This window comes from Pagrus major, chromosome 16 (assembly GCF_040436345.1).
Source record: "Pagrus major chromosome 16, Pma_NU_1.0".
Classification (NCBI taxonomy): Eukaryota; Metazoa; Chordata; class Actinopteri; order Spariformes; family Sparidae; genus Pagrus; species Pagrus major.
In genome coordinates this window covers 30,264,271-30,282,735 of record NC_133230.1, presented here as the reverse complement: position 1 = coordinate 30,282,735, position 18,465 = coordinate 30,264,271, and positions in this window count along the sequence as shown.

The following is an 18,465-nucleotide window of genomic DNA, read 5'->3' as shown; positions in this document are numbered from 1 at the left end:
CTGAGGTTTCCTAGCCTGATCAGGTTGAATTTGGGTCTTCTTGAAGGCAAATAAGGTTTTTCCTGCACTTTCATTCATTAAGGGTGAAAAGTGGCTTATGTCAATTTTGAGCGTTTCAGAGCGAGAGAAGCCTCTTTTTGCATTGTACAATAGCATAAGCTGTATTTGTCAGAAAAAAGGTTTTTCACTGAGGTTTCCTAGCCTGATCAGGTTGAATTTGGGTCTTCTTGAAGGCAAATAAGGTTTTTCCTGCACTTTCATTCATTAAAGGTGCAAACTGGCTTATGTCAATTTTGAGCGTTTCAGAGCGAAACAAGCGTCTTTTTGCATTGTGTAATAGCATAAGCTGTATTGGACTGAAAAAAGGTTTTTCACTGAGGTTTCCTAGCCTGAACTGGTTGAATTTGGGTCTTCTTGATGGCAAACAAGGTTTTTCCTGCACTTTCATTCATTAAAGGTGCAAACTGGCTTATGTCAATTTTGAGCGTTTCAGAGCGAGACAAGCGTCTTTTTGCATTGTGTAATAGCATAAGCTGTATTTGTCTGAAAAAAGGTTTTTCGAGTAAGTTTTCTAGCTTGAACTGGTTGAATTTGGATCTTCTTGATGGCAAACAAGGTTTTTCCTGCACTTTCATTCATTAAGGGTGAAAAGTGGCTTATGTCAATTTTGAGCGTTTCAGAGCGAGAGAAGCGTCTTTTTGCATTGTACAATAGCATAAGCTGTATTTGTCAGAAAAAAGGTTTTTCACTGAGGTTTCCTAGCCTGATCAGGTTGAATTTGGGTCTTCTTGAAGGTAAATAAGGTTTTTCCTGCACTTTCATTCATTAAGGGTGAAAAGTGGCTTATGTCAATTTTGAGCGTTTCAGAGCGAGAGAAGCGTCTTTTTGCATTGTACAATAGCATAAGCTGTATTTGTCAGAAAAAAGGTTTTTCACTGAGGTTTCCTAGCCTGATCAGGTTGAATTTGGGTCTTCTTGAAGGCAAATAAGGTTTTTCCTGCACTTTCATTCATTAAAGGTGCAAACTGGCTTATGTCAATTTTGAGCGTTTCAGAGCGAGAGAAGCGTCTTTTTGCATTGTACAATAGCATAAGCTGTATTTGTCAGAAAAAAGGTTTTTCACTGAGGTTTCCTAGCCTGATCAGGTTGAATTTGGGTCTTCTTGAAGGCAAATAAGGTTTTTCCTGCACTTTCATTCATTAAAGGTGCAAACTGGCTTATGTCAATTTTGAGCGTTTCAGAGCGAGACAAGCGTCTTTTTGCATTGTATAATAGCATAAGCTGTATTTGTCAGAAAAAAGGTTTTTCACTGAGGTTTCCTAGCCTGATCAGGTTGAATTTGGGTCTTCTTGAAGGCAAATAAGGTTTTTCCTGCACTTTCATTCATTAAGGGTGAAAAGTGGCTTATGTCAATTTTGAGCGTTTCAGAGCGAAACAAGCGTCTTTTTGCATTGTGTAATAGCATAAGCTGTATTGGACTGAAAAAAGGTTTTTCACTGAGGTTTCCTAGCCTGAACTGGTTGAATTTGGGTCTTCTTGATGGCAAACAAGGTTTTTCCTGCACTTTCATTCATTAAAGGTGCAAACTGGCTTATGTCAATTTTGAGCGTTTCAGAGCGAGACAAGCGTCTTTTTGCATTGTGTAATAGCATAAGCTGTATTTGTCTGAAAAAAGGTTTTTCGAGTAAGTTTTCTAGCTTGAACTGGTTGAATTTGGATCTTCTTGATGGCAAACAAGGTTTTTCCTGCACTTTCATTCATTAAAGGTGCAAACTGGCTTATGTCAATTTTGAGCGTTTCAGAGCGAGACAAGCGTCTTTTTGCATTGTATAATAGCATAAGCTGTATTTGTCAGAAAAAAGGTTTTTCACTGAGGTTTCCTAGCCTGATCAGGTTGAATTTGGGTCTTCTTGAAGGCAAATAAGGTTTTTCCTGCACTTTCATTGATTAAAGGTGCAAACTGGCTTATGTCAATTTTGAGCGTTTCAGAGCGAAACAAGCGTCTTTTTGCATTGTGTAATAGCATAAGCTGTATTGGACTGAAAAAAGGTTTTTCGAGTAAGTTTTCTAGCCTGAACTGGTTGAATTTGGGTCTTCTTGATGGCAAACAAGGTTTTTCCTGCACTTTCATTCATTAAAGGTGCAAACTGGCTTATGTCAATTTTGAGCGTTTCAGAGCGAGAGAAGCGTCTTTTTGCATTGTGTAATAGCATAAGCTGTATTGGACTGAAAAAAGGTTTTTCACTGAGGTTTCCTAGCCTGAACTGGTTGAATTTGGGTCTTCTTGATGGCAAACAAGGTTTTTCCTGCACTTTCATTCATTAAGGGTGAAAAGTGGCTTATGTCAATTTTGAGCGTTTCAGAGCGAGAGAAGCGTCTTTTTGCATTGTACAATAGCATAAGCTGTATTTGTCTGAAAAAAGGTTTTTCGAGTAAGTTGTCTAGCTTGAACTGGTTGAATTTGGATCTTCTTGATGGCAAACAAGGTTTTTCCTGCACTTTCATTCATTAAGGGTGAAAAGTGGCTTATGTCAATTTTGAGCGTTTCAGAGCGAGAGAAGCGTCTTTTTGCATTGTACAATAGCATAAGCTGTATTTGTCAGAAAAAAGGTTTTTCACTGAGGTTTCCTAGCCTGATCAGGTTGAATTTGGGTCTTCTTGAAGGCAAATAAGGTTTTTCCTGCACTTTCATTCATTAAAGGTGCAAACTGGCTTATGTCAATTTTGAGCGTTTCAGAGCGAGAGAAGCCTCTTTTTGCATTGTACAATAGCATAAGCTGTATTTGTCTGAAAAAAGGTTTTTTACTGAGGTTTCTTAGCCTGAACAGGTTGAATTTGGATCTTCTTGATGGCAAACAAGGTTTTTCCTGTGCTTTCATTCATTAAGGGTGAAAAGTGGCTTATGTCAATTTTGAGCGTTTCAGAGCGAGAGAAGCGTCTTTTTGCATTGTACAATAGCATAAGCTGTATTGGACTGAAAAAAGGTTTTTCACTGAGGTTTCCTAGCCTGAACTGGTTGAATTTGGGTCTTCTTGAAGGCAAATAAGGTTTTTCCTGCACTTTCATTCATTAAGGGTGAAAAGTGGCTTATGTCAATTTTGAGCGTTTCAGAGCGAGAGAAGCCTCTTTTTGCATTGTACAATAGCATAAGCTGTATTTGTCAGAAAAAAGGTTTTTCACTGAGGTTTCCTAGCCTGATCAGGTTGAATTTGGGTCTTCTTGAAGGCAAATAAGGTTTTTCCTGCACTTTCATTGATTAAAGGTGCAAACTGGCTTATGTCAATTTTGAGCGTTTCAGAGCGAAACAAGCGTCTTTTTGCATTGTGTAATAGCATAAGCTGTATTTGTCTGAAAAAAGGTTTTTCGAGTAAGTTTTCTAGCTTGAACAGGTTGAATTTGGATCTTCTTGATGGCAAACAAGGTTTTTCCTGCACTTTCATTCATTAAGGGTGAAAAGTGGCTTATGTCAATTTTGAGCGTTTCAGAGCGAGAGAAGCGTCTTTTTGCATTGTACAATAGCATAAGCTGTATTTGTCAGAAAAAAGGTTTTTCACTGAGGTATCCTAGCCTGATCAGGTTGAATTTGGGTCTTCTTGAAGGCAAATAAGGTTTTTCCTGCACTTTCATTCATTAAAGGTGCAAACTGGCTTATGTCAATTTTGAGCGTTTCAGAGCGAGACAAGCGTCTTTTTGCATTGTGTAATAGCATAAGCTGTATTGGACTGAAAAAAGGTTTTTCGAGTAAGTTTTCTAGCCTGAACTGGTTGAATTTGGGTCTTCTTGATGGCAAACAAGGTTTTTCCTGCACTTTCATTCATTAAAGGTGCAAACTGGCTTATGTCAATTTTGAGCGTTTCAGAGCGAGAGAAGCGTCTTTTTGCATTGTGTAATAGCATAAGCTGTATTCGACTGAAAAAAGGTTTTTCACTGAGGTTTTCTAGCCTGAACTGGTTGAATTTGGGTCTTCTTGATGGCAAAGAAGGTTTTTCCTGCACTTTCATTCATTAAAGGTGCAAACTGGCTTATGTCAATTTTGAGCGTTTCAGAGCGAGAGAAGCGTCTTTTTGCATTGTACAATAGCATAAGCTGTATTTGTCAGAAAAAAGGTTTTTCACTGAGGTTTCCTAGCCTGATCAGGTTGAATTTGGGTCTTCTTGAAGGCAAATAAGGTTTTTCCTGCACTTTCATTCATTAAGGGTGAAAAGTGGCTTATGTCAATTTTGAGCGTTTCAGAGCGAGAGAAGCCTCTTTTTGCATTGTACAATAGCATAAGCTGTATTTGTCAGAAAAAAGGTTTTTCACTGAGGTTTCCTAGCCTGATCAGGTTGAATTTGGGTCTTCTTGAAGGCAAATAAGGTTTTTCCTGCACTTTCATTCATTAAAGGTGCAAACTGGCTTATGTCAATTTTGAGCGTTTCAGAGCGAAACAAGCGTCTTTTTGCATTGTGTAATAGCATAAGCTGTATTGGACTGAAAAAAGGTTTTTCACTGAGGTTTCCTAGCCTGAACTGGTTGAATTTGGGTCTTCTTGATGGCAAACAAGGTTTTTCCTGCACTTTCATTCATTAAAGGTGCAAACTGGCTTATGTCAATTTTGAGCGTTTCAGAGCGAGAGAAGCGTCTTTTTGCATTGTACAATAGCATAAGCTGTATTTGTCAGAAAAAAGGTTTTTCACTGAGGTTTCCTAGCCTGAACTGGTTGAATTTGGGTCTTCTTGATGGCAAACAAGGTTTTTCCTGCACTTTCATTCATTAAAGGTGCAAACTGGCTTATGTCAATTTTGAGCGTTTCAGAGCGAGACAAGCGTCTTTTTGCATTGTGTAATAGCATAAGCTGTATTTGTCTGAAAAAAGGTTTTTCGAGTAAGTTTTCTAGCTTGAACTGGTTGAATTTGGATCTTCTTGATGGCAAAGAAGGTTTTTCCTGCACTTTCATTCATTAAGGGTGAAAAGTGGCTTATGTCAATTTTGAGCGTTTCAGAGCGAGAGAAGCGTCTTTTTGCATTGTACAATAGCATAAGCTGTATTTGTCTGAAAAAAGGTTTTTCACTGAGGTTTCTTAGCCTGAACAGGTTGAATTTGGATCTTCTTGATGGCAAACAAGGTTTTTCCTGTGCTTTCATTCATTAAGGGTGAAAAGTGGCTTATGTCAATTTTGAGCGTTTCAGAGCGAGACAAGCGTCTTTTTGCATTGTGTAATAGCATAAGCTGTATTGGACTGAAAAAAGGTTTTTCACTGAGGTTTCCTAGCCTGAACTGGTTGAATTTGGGTCTTCTTGATGGCAAACAAGGTTTTTCCTGCACTTTCATTCATTAAGGGTGAAAAGTGGCTTATGTCAATTTTGAGCGTTTCAGAGCGAGAGAAGCGTCTTTTTGCATTGTACAATAGCATAAGCTGTATTTGTCTGAAAAAAGGTTTTTCGAGTAAGTTTTCTAGCTTGAACTGGTTGAATTTGGATCTTCTTGATGGCAAAGAAGGTTTTTCCTGCACTTTCATTCATTAAGGGTGAAAAGTGGCTTATGTCAATTTTGAGCGTTTCAGAGCGAGAGAAGCGTCTTTTTGCATTGTACAATAGCATAAGCTGTATTTGTCTGAAAAAAGGTTTTTCACTGAGGTTTCTTAGCCTGAACAGGTTGAATTTGGATCTTCTTGATGGCAAACAAGGTTTTTCCTGTGCTTTCATTCATTAAGGGTGAAAAGTGGCTTATGTCAATTTTGAGCGTTTCAGAGCGAGACAAGCGTCTTTTTGCATTGTGTAATAGCATAAGCTGTATTGGACTGAAAAAAGGTTTTTCACTGAGGTTTCCTAGCCTGAACTGGTTGAATTTGGGTCTTCTTGATGGCAAACAAGGTTTTTCCTGCACTTTCATTCATTAAGGGTGAAAAGTGGCTTATGTCAATTTTGAGCGTTTCAGAGCGAGAGAAGCGTCTTTTTGCATTGTACAATAGCATAAGCTGTATTTGTCAGAAAAAAGGTTTTTCACTGAGGTTTCCTAGCCTGATCAGGTTGAATTTGGGTCTTCTTGAAGACAAATAAGGTTTTTCCTGCACTTTCATTCATTAAAGGTGCAAACTGGCTTATGTCAATTTTGAGCGTTTCAGAGCGAAACAAGCGTCTTTTTGCATTGTGTAATAGCATAAGCTGTATTGGACTGAAAAAAGGTTTTTCACTGAGGTTTCCTAGCCTGAACTGGTTGAATTTGGGTCTTCTTGAAGGCAAACAAGGTTTTTCCTGCACTTTCATTCATTAAAGGTGCAAACTGGCTTATGTCAATTTTGAGCGTTTCAGAGCGAGACAAGCGTCTTTTTGCATTGTACAATAGCATAAGCTGTATTTGTCTGAAAAAAGGTTTTTCGAGTAAGTTTTCTAGCTTGAACTGGTTGAATTTGGATCTTCTTGATGGCAAACAAGGTTTTTCCTGCACTTTCATTCATTACGGGTGAAAAGTGGCTTATGTCAATTTTGAGCGTTTCAGAGCGAGAGAAGCGTCTTTTTGCATTGTACAATAGCATAAGCTGTATTGGACTGAAAAAAGGTTTTTCACTGAGGTTTCCTAGCCTGATCAGGTTGAATTTGGGTCTTCTTGAAGGCAAATAAGGTTTTTCCTGCACTTTCATTCATTAAAGGTGCAAACTGGCTTATGTCAATTTTGAGCGTTTCAGAGCGAGAGAAGCGTCTTTTTGCATTGTACAATAGCATAAGCTGTATTTGTCAGAAAAAAGGTTTTTCACTGAGGTTTCCTAGCCTGATCAGGTTGAATTTGGGTCTTCTTGAAGGCAAATAAGGTTTTTCCTGCACTTTCATTCATTAAAGGTGCAAACTGGCTTATGTCAATTTTGAGCGTTTCAGAGCGAGAGAAGCGTCTTTTTGCATTGTACAATAGCATAAGCTGTATTTGTCTGAAAAAAGGTTTTTCGAGTAAGTTTTCTAGCTTGAACTGGTTGAATTTGGATCTTCTTGATGGCAAACAAGGTTTTTCCTGTGCTTTCATTCATTAAGGGTGAAAAGTGGCTTATGTCAATTTTGAGCGTTTCAGAGCGAGAGAAGCCTCTTTTTGCATTGTACAATAGCATAAGCTGTATTTGTCTGAAAAAAGGTTTTTCGAGTAAGTTTTCTAGCTTGAACTGGTTGAATTTGGATCTTCTTGATGGCAAACAAGGTTTTTCCTGCACTTTCATTCATTAAGGGTGAAAAGTGGCTTATGTCAATTTTGAGCGTTTCAGAGCGAGAGAAGCGTCTTTTTGCATTGTACAATAGCATAAGCTGTATTTGTCAGAAAAAAGGTTTTTCACTGAGGTTTCCTAGCCTGATCAGGTTGAATTTGGGTCTTCTTGAAGGCAAATAAGGTTTTTCCTGCACTTTCATTCATTAAAGGTGCAAACTGGCTTATGTCAATTTTGAGCGTTTCAGAGCGAGAGAAGCGTCTTTTTGCATTGTACAATAGCATAAGCTGTATTTGTCAGAAAAAAGGTTTTTCACTGAGGTTTCCTAGCCTGATCAGGTTGAATTTGGGTCTTCTTGAAGGCAAATAAGGTTTTTCCTGCACTTTCATTCATTAAAGGTGCAAACTGGCTTATGTCAATTTTGAGCGTTTCAGAGCGAGAGAAGCGTCTTTTTGCATTGTGTAATAGCATAAGCTGTATTGGACTGAAAAAAGGTTTTTCACTGAGGTTTCCTAGCCTGAACTGGTTGAATTTGGGTCTTCTTGAAGGCAAACAAGGTTTTTCCTGCACTTTCATTCATTAAAGGTGCAAACTGGCTTATGTCAATTTTGAGCGTTTCAGAGCGAGACAAGCGTCTTTTTGCATTGTACAATAGCATAAGCTGTATTTGTCTGAAAAAAGGTTTTTCGAGTAAGTTTTCTAGCTTGAACTGGTTGAATTTGGATCTTCTTGATGGCAAACAAGGTTTTTCCTGCACTTTCATTCATTAAGGGTGAAAAGTGGCTTATGTCAATTTTGAGCGTTTCAGAGCGAGAGAAGCGTCTTTTTGCATTGTGTAATAGCATAAGCTGTATTCGACTGAAAAAAGGTTTTTCGAGTAAGTTTTCTAGCCTGAACTGGTTGAATTTGGGTCTTCTTGATGGCAAACAAGGTTTTTCCTGCACTTTCATTCATTAAAGGTGCAAACTGGCTTGTGTCAATTTTGAGCGTTTCAGAGCGAGAGAAGCGTCTTTTTGCATTGTACAATAGCATAAGCTGTATTTGTCAGAAAAAAGGTTTTTCACTGAGGTTTCCTAGCCTGATCAGTTTGAATTTGGGTCTTCTTGAAGGCAAATAAGGTTTTTCCTGCACTTTCATTCATTAAGGGTGAAAAGTGGCTTATGTCAATTTTGAGCGTTTCAGAGCGAGAGAAGCGTCTTTTTGCATTGTACAATAGCATAAGCTGTATTGGACTGAAAAAAGGTTTTTCACTGAGGTTTCCTAGCCTGAACTGGTTGAATTTGGGTCTTCTTGATGGCAAACAAGGTTTTTCCTGCACTTTCATTCATTAAGGGTGAAAAGTGGCTTATGTCAATTTTGAGCGTTTCAGAGCGAGAGAAGCGTCTTTTTGCATTGTACAATAGCATAAGCTGTATTTGTCAGAAAAAAGGTTTTTCACTGAGGTTTCCTAGCCTGATCAGGTTGAATTTGGGTCTTCTTGAAGGCAAACAAGGTTTTTCCTGCACTTTCATTCATTAAGGGTGAAAAGTGGCTTATGTCAATTTTGAGCGTTTCAGAGCGAGAGAAGCGTCTTTTTGCATTGTACAATAGCATAAGCTGTATTTGTCAGAAAAAAGGTTTTTCACTGAGGTTTCCTAGCCTGATCAGTTTGAATTTGGGTCTTCTTGAAGGCAAATAAGGTTTTTCCTGCACTTTCATTCATTAAGGGTGAAAAGTGGCTTATGTCAATTTTGAGCGTTTCAGAGCGAGAGAAGCCTCTTTTTGCATTGTACAATAGCATAAGCTGTATTTGTCTGAAAAAAGGTTTTTCGAGTAAGTTTCCTAGCTTGAACTGGTTGAATTTGGATCTTCTTGATGGCAAATAAGGTTTTTCCTGCACTTTCATTCATTAAGGGTGAAAAGTGGCTTATGTCAATTTTGAGCGTTTCAGAGCGAGAGAAGCGTCTTTTTGCATTGTACAATAGCATAAGCTGTATTTGTCAGAAAAAAGGTTTTTCACTGAGGTTTCCTAGCCTGATCAGGTTGAATTTGGGTCTTCTTGAAGGCAAATAAGGTTTTTCCTGCACTTTCATTCATTAAGGGTGAAAAGTGGCTTATGTCAATTTTGAGCGTTTCAGAGCGAGAGAAGCGTCTTTTTGCATTGTACAATAGCATAAGCTGTATTTGTCTGAAAAAAGGTTTTTCACTGAGGTTTCTTAGCCTGAACAGGTTGAATTTGGATCTTCTTGATGGCAAACAAGGTTTTTCCTGTGCTTTCATTCATTAAGGGTGAAAAGTGGCTTATGTCAATTTTGAGCGTTTCAGAGCGAGACAAGCGTCTTTTTGCATTGTGTAATAGCATAAGCTGTATTGGACTGAAAAAAGGTTTTTCACTGAGGTTTCCTAGCCTGATCAGGTTGAATTTGGGTCTTCTTGAAGGCAAATAAGGTTTTTCCTGCACTTTCATTCATTAAAGGTGCAAACTGGCTTATGTCAATTTTGAGCGTTTCAGAGCGAGAGAAGCGTCTTTTTGCATTGTACAATAGCATAAGCTGTATTTGTCAGAAAAAAGGTTTTTCACTGAGGTTTCCTAGCCTGATCAGGTTGAATTTGGGTCTTCTTGAAGGCAAATAAGGTTTTTCCTGCACTTTCATTCATTAAAGGTGCAAACTGGCTTATGTCAATTTTGAGCGTTTCAGAGCGAGAGAAGCGTCTTTTTGCATTGTACAATAGCATAAGCTGTATTTGTCAGAAAAAAGGTTTTTCACTGAGGTTTCCTAGCCTGATCAGGTTGAATTTGGGTCTTCTTGAAGGCAAATAAGGTTTTTCCTGCACTTTCATTCATTAAGGGTGAAAAGTGGCTTATGTCAATTTTGAGCGTTTCAGAGCGAGAGAAGCGTCTTTTTGCATTGTACAATAGCATAAGCTGTATTTGTCTGAAAAAAGGTTTTTCGAGTAAGTTTTCTAGCTTGAACTGGTTGAATTTGGATCTTCTTGATGGCAAATAAGGTTTTTCCTGCACTTTCATTCATTAAGGGTGAAAAGTGGCTTATGTCAATTTTGAGCGTTTCAGAGCGAGAGAAGCGTCTTTTTGCATTGTACAATAGCATAAGCTGTATTTGTCAGAAAAAAGGTTTTTCACTGAGGTTTCCTAGCCTGATCAGGTTGAATTTGGGTCTTCTTGAAGGCAAATAAGGTTTTTCCTGCACTTTCATTCATTAAGGGTGAAAAGTGGCTTATGTCAATTTTGAGCGTTTCAGAGCGAGAGAAGCGTCTTTTTGCATTGTACAATAGCATAAGCTGTATTTGTCTGAAAAAAGGTTTTTCACTGAGGTTTCTTAGCCTGAACAGGTTGAATTTGGATCTTCTTGATGGCAAACAAGGTTTTTCCTGTGCTTTCATTCATTAAGGGTGAAAAGTGGCTTATGTCAATTTTGAGCGTTTCAGAGCGAGACAAGCGTCTTTTTGCATTGTGTAATAGCATAAGCTGTATTGGACTGAAAAAAGGTTTTTCACTGAGGTTTCCTAGCCTGATCAGGTTGAATTTGGGTCTTCTTGAAGGCAAATAAGGTTTTTCCTGCACTTTCATTCATTAAAGGTGCAAACTGGCTTATGTCAATTTTGAGCGTTTCAGAGCGAGAGAAGCGTCTTTTTGCATTGTACAATAGCATAAGCTGTATTTGTCAGAAAAAAGGTTTTTCACTGAGGTTTCCTAGCCTGATCAGGTTGAATTTGGGTCTTCTTGAAGGCAAATAAGGTTTTTCCTGCACTTTCATTCATTAAAGGTGCAAACTGGCTTATGTCAATTTTGAGCGTTTCAGAGCGAGAGAAGCGTCTTTTTGCATTGTACAATAGCATAAGCTGTATTTGTCAGAAAAAAGGTTTTTCACTGAGGTTTCCTAGCCTGATCAGGTTGAATTTGGGTCTTCTTGAAGGCAAATAAGGTTTTTCCTGCACTTTCATTCATTAAGGGTGAAAAGTGGCTTATGTCAATTTTGAGCGTTTCAGAGCGAGAGAAGCGTCTTTTTGCATTGTACAATAGCATAAGCTGTATTGGACTGAAAAAAGGTTTTTCACTGAGGTTTCCTAGCCTGAACTGGTTGAATTTGGGTCTTCTTGATGGCAAACAAGGTTTTTCCTGCACTTTCATTCATTAAGGGTGAAAAGTGGCTTATGTCAATTTTGAGCGTTTCAGAGCGAGACAAGCGTCTTTTTGCATTGTGTAATAGCATAAGCTGTATTCGACTGAAAAAAGGTTTTTCGAGTAAGTTTTCTAGCCTGAACTGGTTGAATTTGGGTCTTCTTGATGGCAAACAAGGTTTTTCCTGCACTTTCATTCATTAAAGGTGCAAACTGGCTTATGTCAATTTTGAGCGTTTCAGAGCGAAACAAGCGTCTTTTTGCATTGTGTAATAGCATAAGCTGTATTGGACTGAAAAAAGGTTTTTCACTGAGGTTTCCTAGCCTGAACTGGTTGAATTTGGGTCTTCTTGAAGGCAAACAAGGTTTTTCCTGCACTTTCATTCATTAAAGGTGCAAACTGGCTTATGTCAATTTTGAGCGTTTCAGAGCGAGACAAGCGTCTTTTTGCATTGTACAATAGCATAAGCTGTATTTGTCTGAAAAAAGGTTTTTCGAGTAAGTTTTCTAGCTTGAACTGGTTGAATTTGGATCTTCTTGATGGCAAACAAGGTTTTTCCTGCACTTTCATTCATTAAGGGTGAAAAGTGGCTTATGTCAATTTTGAGCGTTTCAGAGCGAGAGAAGCGTCTTTTTGCATTGTACAATAGCATAAGCTGTATTTGTCAGACAAAAGGTTTTTCACTGAGGTTTCCTAGCCTGATCAGGTTGAATTTGGGTCTTCTTGAAGGCAAATAAGGTTTTTCCTGCACTTTCATTATTTAAAGGTGCAAACTGGCTTATGTCAATTTTGAGCGTTTCAGAGCGAGAGAAGCGTCTTTTTGCATTGTACAATAGCATAAGCTGTATTTGTCAGAAAAAAGGTTTTTCACTGAGGTTTCCTAGCCTGATCAGGTTGAATTTGGGTCTTCTTGAAGGCAAATAAGGTTTTTCCTGCACTTTCATTCATTAAAGGTGCAAACTGGCTTATGTCAATTTTGAGCGTTTCAGAGCGAGAGAAGCGTCTTTTTGCATTGTGTAATAGCATAAGCTGTATTGGACTGAAAAAAGGTTTTTCACTGAGGTTTCCTAGCCTGAACTGGTTGAATTTGGGTCTTCTTGAAGGCAAACAAGGTTTTTCCTGCACTTTCATTCATTAAAGGTGCAAACTGGCTTATGTCAATTTTGAGCGTTTCAGAGCGAGACAAGCGTCTTTTTGCATTGTACAATAGCATAAGCTGTATTTGTCTGAAAAAAGGTTTTTCGAGTAAGTTTTCTAGCTTGAACTGGTTGAATTTGGATCTTCTTGATGGCAAACAAGGTTTTTCCTGCACTTTCATTCATTAAGGGTGAAAAGTGGCTTATGTCAATTTTGAGCGTTTCAGAGCGAGAGAAGCGTCTTTTTGCATTGTACAATAGCATAAGCTGTATTTGTCAGAAAAAAGGTTTTTCACTGAGGTTTCCTAGCCTGATCAGGTTGAATTTGGGTCTTCTTGAAGGCAAATAAGGTTTTTCCTGCACTTTCATTCATTAAAGGTGCAAACTGGCTTATGTCAATTTTGAGCGTTTCAGAGCGAGAGAAGCGTCTTTTTGCATTGTACAATAGCATAAGCTGTATTTGTCAGAAAAAAGGTTTTTCACTGAGGTTTCCTAGCCTGATCAGGTTGAATTTGGGTCTTCTTGAAGGCAAATAAGGTTTTTCCTGCACTTTCATTCATTAAAGGTGCAAACTGGCTTATGTCAATTTTGAGCGTTTCAGAGCGAGAGAAGCGTCTTTTTGCATTGTACAATAGCATAAGCTGTATTTGTCAGAAAAAAGGTTTTTCACTGAGGTTTCCTAGCCTGATCAGGTTGAATTTGGGTCTTCTTGAAGGCAAATAAGGTTTTTCCTGCACTTTCATTCATTAAGGGTGAAAAGTGGCTTATGTCAATTTTGAGCGTTTCAGAGCGAGAGAAGCGTCTTTTTGCATTGTACAATAGCATAAGCTGTATTGGACTGAAAAAAGGTTTTTCACTGAGGTTTCCTAGCCTGAACTGGTTGAATTTGGGTCTTCTTGATGGCAAACAAGGTTTTTCCTGCACTTTCATTCATTAAGGGTGAAAAGTGGCTTATGTCAATTTTGAGCGTTTCAGAGCGAGACAAGCGTCTTTTTGCATTGTGTAATAGCATAAGCTGTATTCGACTGAAAAAAGGTTTTTCGAGTAAGTTTTCTAGCCTGAACTGGTTGAATTTGGGTCTTCTTGATGGCAAACAAGGTTTTTCCTGCACTTTCATTCATTAAAGGTGCAAACTGGCTTATGTCAATTTTGAGCGTTTCAGAGCGAAACAAGCGTCTTTTTGCATTGTGTAATAGCATAAGCTGTATTGGACTGAAAAAAGGTTTTTCACTGAGGTTTCCTAGCCTGAACTGGTTGAATTTGGGTCTTCTTGAAGGCAAACAAGGTTTTTCCTGCACTTTCATTCATTAAAGGTGCAAACTGGCTTATGTCAATTTTGAGCGTTTCAGAGCGAGACAAGCGTCTTTTTGCATTGTACAATAGCATAAGCTGTATTTGTCTGAAAAAAGGTTTTTCGAGTAAGTTTTCTAGCTTGAACTGGTTGAATTTGGATCTTCTTGATGGCAAACAAGGTTTTTCCTGCACTTTCATTCATTAAGGGTGAAAAGTGGCTTATGTCAATTTTGAGCGTTTCAGAGCGAGAGAAGCGTCTTTTTGCATTGTACAATAGCATAAGCTGTATTTGTCAGACAAAAGGTTTTTCACTGAGGTTTCCTAGCCTGATCAGGTTGAATTTGGGTCTTCTTGAAGGCAAATAAGGTTTTTCCTGCACTTTCATTATTTAAAGGTGCAAACTGGCTTATGTCAATTTTGAGCGTTTCAGAGCGAGAGAAGCGTCTTTTTGCATTGTACAATAGCATAAGCTGTATTTGTCAGAAAAAAGGTTTTTCACTGAGGTTTCCTAGCCTGATCAGGTTGAATTTGGGTCTTCTTGAAGGCAAATAAGGTTTTTCCTGCACTTTCATTCATTAAAGGTGCAAACTGGCTTATGTCAATTTTGAGCGTTTCAGAGCGAGAGAAGCGTCTTTTTGCATTGTGTAATAGCATAAGCTGTATTGGACTGAAAAAAGGTTTTTCACTGAGGTTTCCTAGCCTGAACTGGTTGAATTTGGGTCTTCTTGAAGGCAAACAAGGTTTTTCCTGCACTTTCATTCATTAAAGGTGCAAACTGGCTTATGTCAATTTTGAGCGTTTCAGAGCGAGACAAGCGTCTTTTTGCATTGTACAATAGCATAAGCTGTATTTGTCTGAAAAAAGGTTTTTCGAGTAAGTTTTCTAGCTTGAACTGGTTGAATTTGGATCTTCTTGATGGCAAACAAGGTTTTTCCTGCACTTTCATTCATTAAGGGTGAAAAGTGGCTTATGTCAATTTTGAGCGTTTCAGAGCGAGAGAAGCGTCTTTTTGCATTGTACAATAGCATAAGCTGTATTTGTCAGAAAAAAGGTTTTTCACTGAGGTTTCCTAGCCTGATCAGGTTGAATTTGGGTCTTCTTGAAGGCAAATAAGGTTTTTCCTGCACTTTCATTCATTAAAGGTGCAAACTGGCTTATGTCAATTTTGAGCGTTTCAGAGCGAGAGAAGCGTCTTTTTGCATTGTGTAATAGCATAAGCTGTATTGGACTGAAAAAAGGTTTTTCACTGAGGTTTCCTAGCCTGAACTGGTTGAATTTGGGTCTTCTTGAAGGCAAACAAGGTTTTTCCTGCACTTTCATTCATTAAAGGTGCAAACTGGCTTATGTCAATTTTGAGCGTTTCAGAGCGAGACAAGCGTCTTTTTGCATTGTACAATAGCATAAGCTGTATTTGTCTGAAAAAAGGTTTTTCGAGTAAGTTTTCTAGCTTGAACTGGTTGAATTTGGATCTTCTTGATGGCAAACAAGGTTTTTCCTGTGCTTTCATTCATTAAGGGTGAAAAGTGGCTTATGTCAATTTTGAGCGTTTCAGAGCGAGAGAAGCGTCTTTTTGCATTGTACAATAGCATAAGCTGTATTTGTCAGAAAAAAGGTTTTTCACTGAGGTTTCCTAGCCTGATCAGGTTGAATTTGGGTCTTCTTGAAGGCAAATAAGGTTTTTCCTGCACTTTCATTCATTAAGGGTGAAAAGTGGCTTATGTCAATTTTGAGCGTTTCAGAGCGAGAGAAGCGTCTTTTTGCATTGTACAATAGCATAAGCTGTATTTGTCAGAAAAAAGGTTTTTCACTGAGGTTTCCTAGCCTGATCAGGTTGAATTTGGGTCTTCTTGAAGGCAAATAAGGTTTTTCCTGCACTTTCATTCATTAAGGGTGAAAAGTGGCTTATGTCAATTTTGAGCGTTTCAGAGCGAGAGAAGCGTCTTTTTGCATTGTACAATAGCATAAGCTGTATTTGTCTGAAAAAAGGTTTTTCACTGAGGTTTCTTAGCCTGAACAGGTTGAATTTGGATCTTCTTGATGGCAAACAAGGTTTTTCCTGTGCTTTCATTCATTAAGGGTGAAAAGTGGCTTATGTCAATTTTGAGCGTTTCAGAGCGAGACAAGCGTCTTTTTGCATTGTGTAATAGCATAAGCTGTATTGGACTGAAAAAAGGTTTTTCACTGAGGTTTCCTAGCCTGATCAGGTTGAATTTGGGTCTTCTTGAAGGCAAATAAGGTTTTTCCTGCACTTTCATTCATTAAGGGTGAAAAGTGGCTTATGTCAATTTTGAGCGTTTCAGAGCGAGACAAGCGTCTTTTTGCATTGTGTAATAGCATAAGCTGTATTGGACTGAAAAAAGGTTTTTCACTGAGGTTTCCTAGCCTGAACTGGTTGAATTTGGGTCTTCTTGATGGCAAACAAGGTTTTTCTTGCACTTTCATTCATTAAGGGTGAAAAGTGGCTTATGTCAATTTTGAGCGTTTCAGAGCGAGAGAAGCGTCTTTTTGCATTGTACAATAGCATAAGCTGTATTTGTCTGAAAAAAGGTTTTTCGAGTAAGTTTTCTAGCTTGAACTGGTTGAATTTGGATCTTCTTGATGGCAAATAAGGTTTTTCCTGCACTTTCATTCATTAAGGGTGAAAAGTGGCTTATGTCAATTTTGAGCGTTTCAGAGCGAGATAAGCGTCTTTTTGCATTGTACAATAGCATAAGCTGTATTTGTCAGAAAAAAGGTTTTTCACTGAGGTTTCCTAGCCTGATCAGGTTGAATTTGGGTCTTCTTGAAGGCAAATAAGGTTTTTCCTGCACTTTCATTCATTAAGGGTGAAAAGTGGCTTATGTCAATTTTGAGCGTTTCAGAGCGAGACAAGCGTCTTTTTGCATTGTGTAATAGCATAAGCTGTATTGGACTGAAAAAAGGTTTTTCACTGAGGTTTCCTAGCCTGAACTGGTTGAATTTGGGTCTTCTTGATGGCAAACAAGGTTTTTCTTGCACTTTCATTCATTAAGGGTGAAAAGTGGCTTATGTCAATTTTGAGCGTTTCAGAGCGAGAGAAGCGTCTTTTTGCATTGTACAATAGCATAAGCTGTATTTGTCTGAAAAAAGGTTTTTCGAGTAAGTTTTCTAGCTTGAACTGGTTGAATTTGGATCTTCTTGATGGCAAATAAGGTTTTTCCTGCACTTTCATTCATTAAGGGTGAAAAGTGGCTTATGTCAATTTTGAGCGTTTCAGAGCGAGAGAAGCGTCTTTTTGCATTGTACAATAGCATAAGCTGTATTTGTCAGAAAAAAGGTTTTTCACTGAGGTTTCCTAGCCTGATCAGGTTGAATTTGGGTCTTCTTGAAGGCAAATAAGGTTTTTCCTGCACTTTCATTCATTAAGGGTGAAAAGTGGCTTATGTCAATTTTGAGCGTTTCAGAGCGAGAGAAGCGTCTTTTTGCATTGTACAATAGCATAAGCTGTATTTGTCTGAAAAAAGGTTTTTCGAGTAAGTTTTCTAGCTTGAACTGGTTGAATTTGGATCTTCTTGATGGCAAATAAGGTTTTTCCTGCACTTTCATTCATTAAGGGTGAAAAGTGGCTTATGTCAATTTTGAGCGTTTCAGAGCGAGAGAAGCGTCTTTTTGCATTGTACAATAGCATAAGCTGTATTTGTCAGAAAAAAGGTTTTTCACTGAGGTTTCCTAGCCTGATCAGGTTGAATTTGGGTCTTCTTGAAGGCAAATAAGGTTTTTCCTGCACTTTCATTCATTAAGGGTGAAAAGTGGCTTATGTCAATTTTGAGCGTTTCAGAGCGAGAGAAGCGTCTTTTTGCATTGTACAATAGCATAAGCTGTATTTGTCTGAAAAAAGGTTTTTCACTGAGGTTTCTAAGCCTGAACAGGTTGAATTTGGATCTTCTTGATGGCAAACAAGGTTTTTCCTGTGCTTTCATTCATTAAGGGTGAAAAGTGGCTTATGTCAATTTTGAGCGTTTCAGAGCGAGACAAGCGTCTTTTTGCATTGTGTAATAGCATAAGCTGTATTGGACTGAAAAAAGGTTTTTCACTGAGGTTTCCTAGCCTGATCAGGTTGAATTTGGGTCTTCTTGAAGGCAAATAAGGTTTTTCCTGCACTTTCATTCATTAAAGGTGCAAACTGGCTTATGTCAATTTTGAGCGTTTCAGAGCGAGAGAAGCGTCTTTTTGCATTGTACAATAGCATAAGCTGTATTTGTCAGAAAAAAGGTTTTTCACTGAGGTTTCCTAGCCTGATCAGGTTGAATTTGGGTCTTCTTGAAGGCAAATAAGGTTTTTCCTGCACTTTCATTCATTAAAGGTGCAAACTGGCTTATGTCAATTTTGAGCGTTTCAGAGCGAGAGAAGCGTCTTTTTGCATTGTACAATAGCATAAGCTGTATTTGTCAGAAAAAAGGTTTTTCACTGAGGTTTCCTAGCCTGATCAGGTTGAATTTGGGTCTTCTTGAAGGCAAATAAGGTTTTTCCTGCACTTTCATTCATTAAGGGTGAAAAGTGGCTTATGTCAATTTTGAGCGTTTCAGAGCGAGAGAAGCGTCTTTTTGCATTGTACAATAGCATAAGCTGTATTGGACTGAAAAAAGGTTTTTCACAGAGGTTTCCTAGCCTGAACTGGTTGAATTTGGGTCTTCTTGATGGCAAACAAGGTTTTTCCTGCACTTTCATTCATTAAGGGTGAAAAGTGGCTTATGTCAATTTTGAGCGTTTCAGAGCGAGACAAGCGTCTTTTT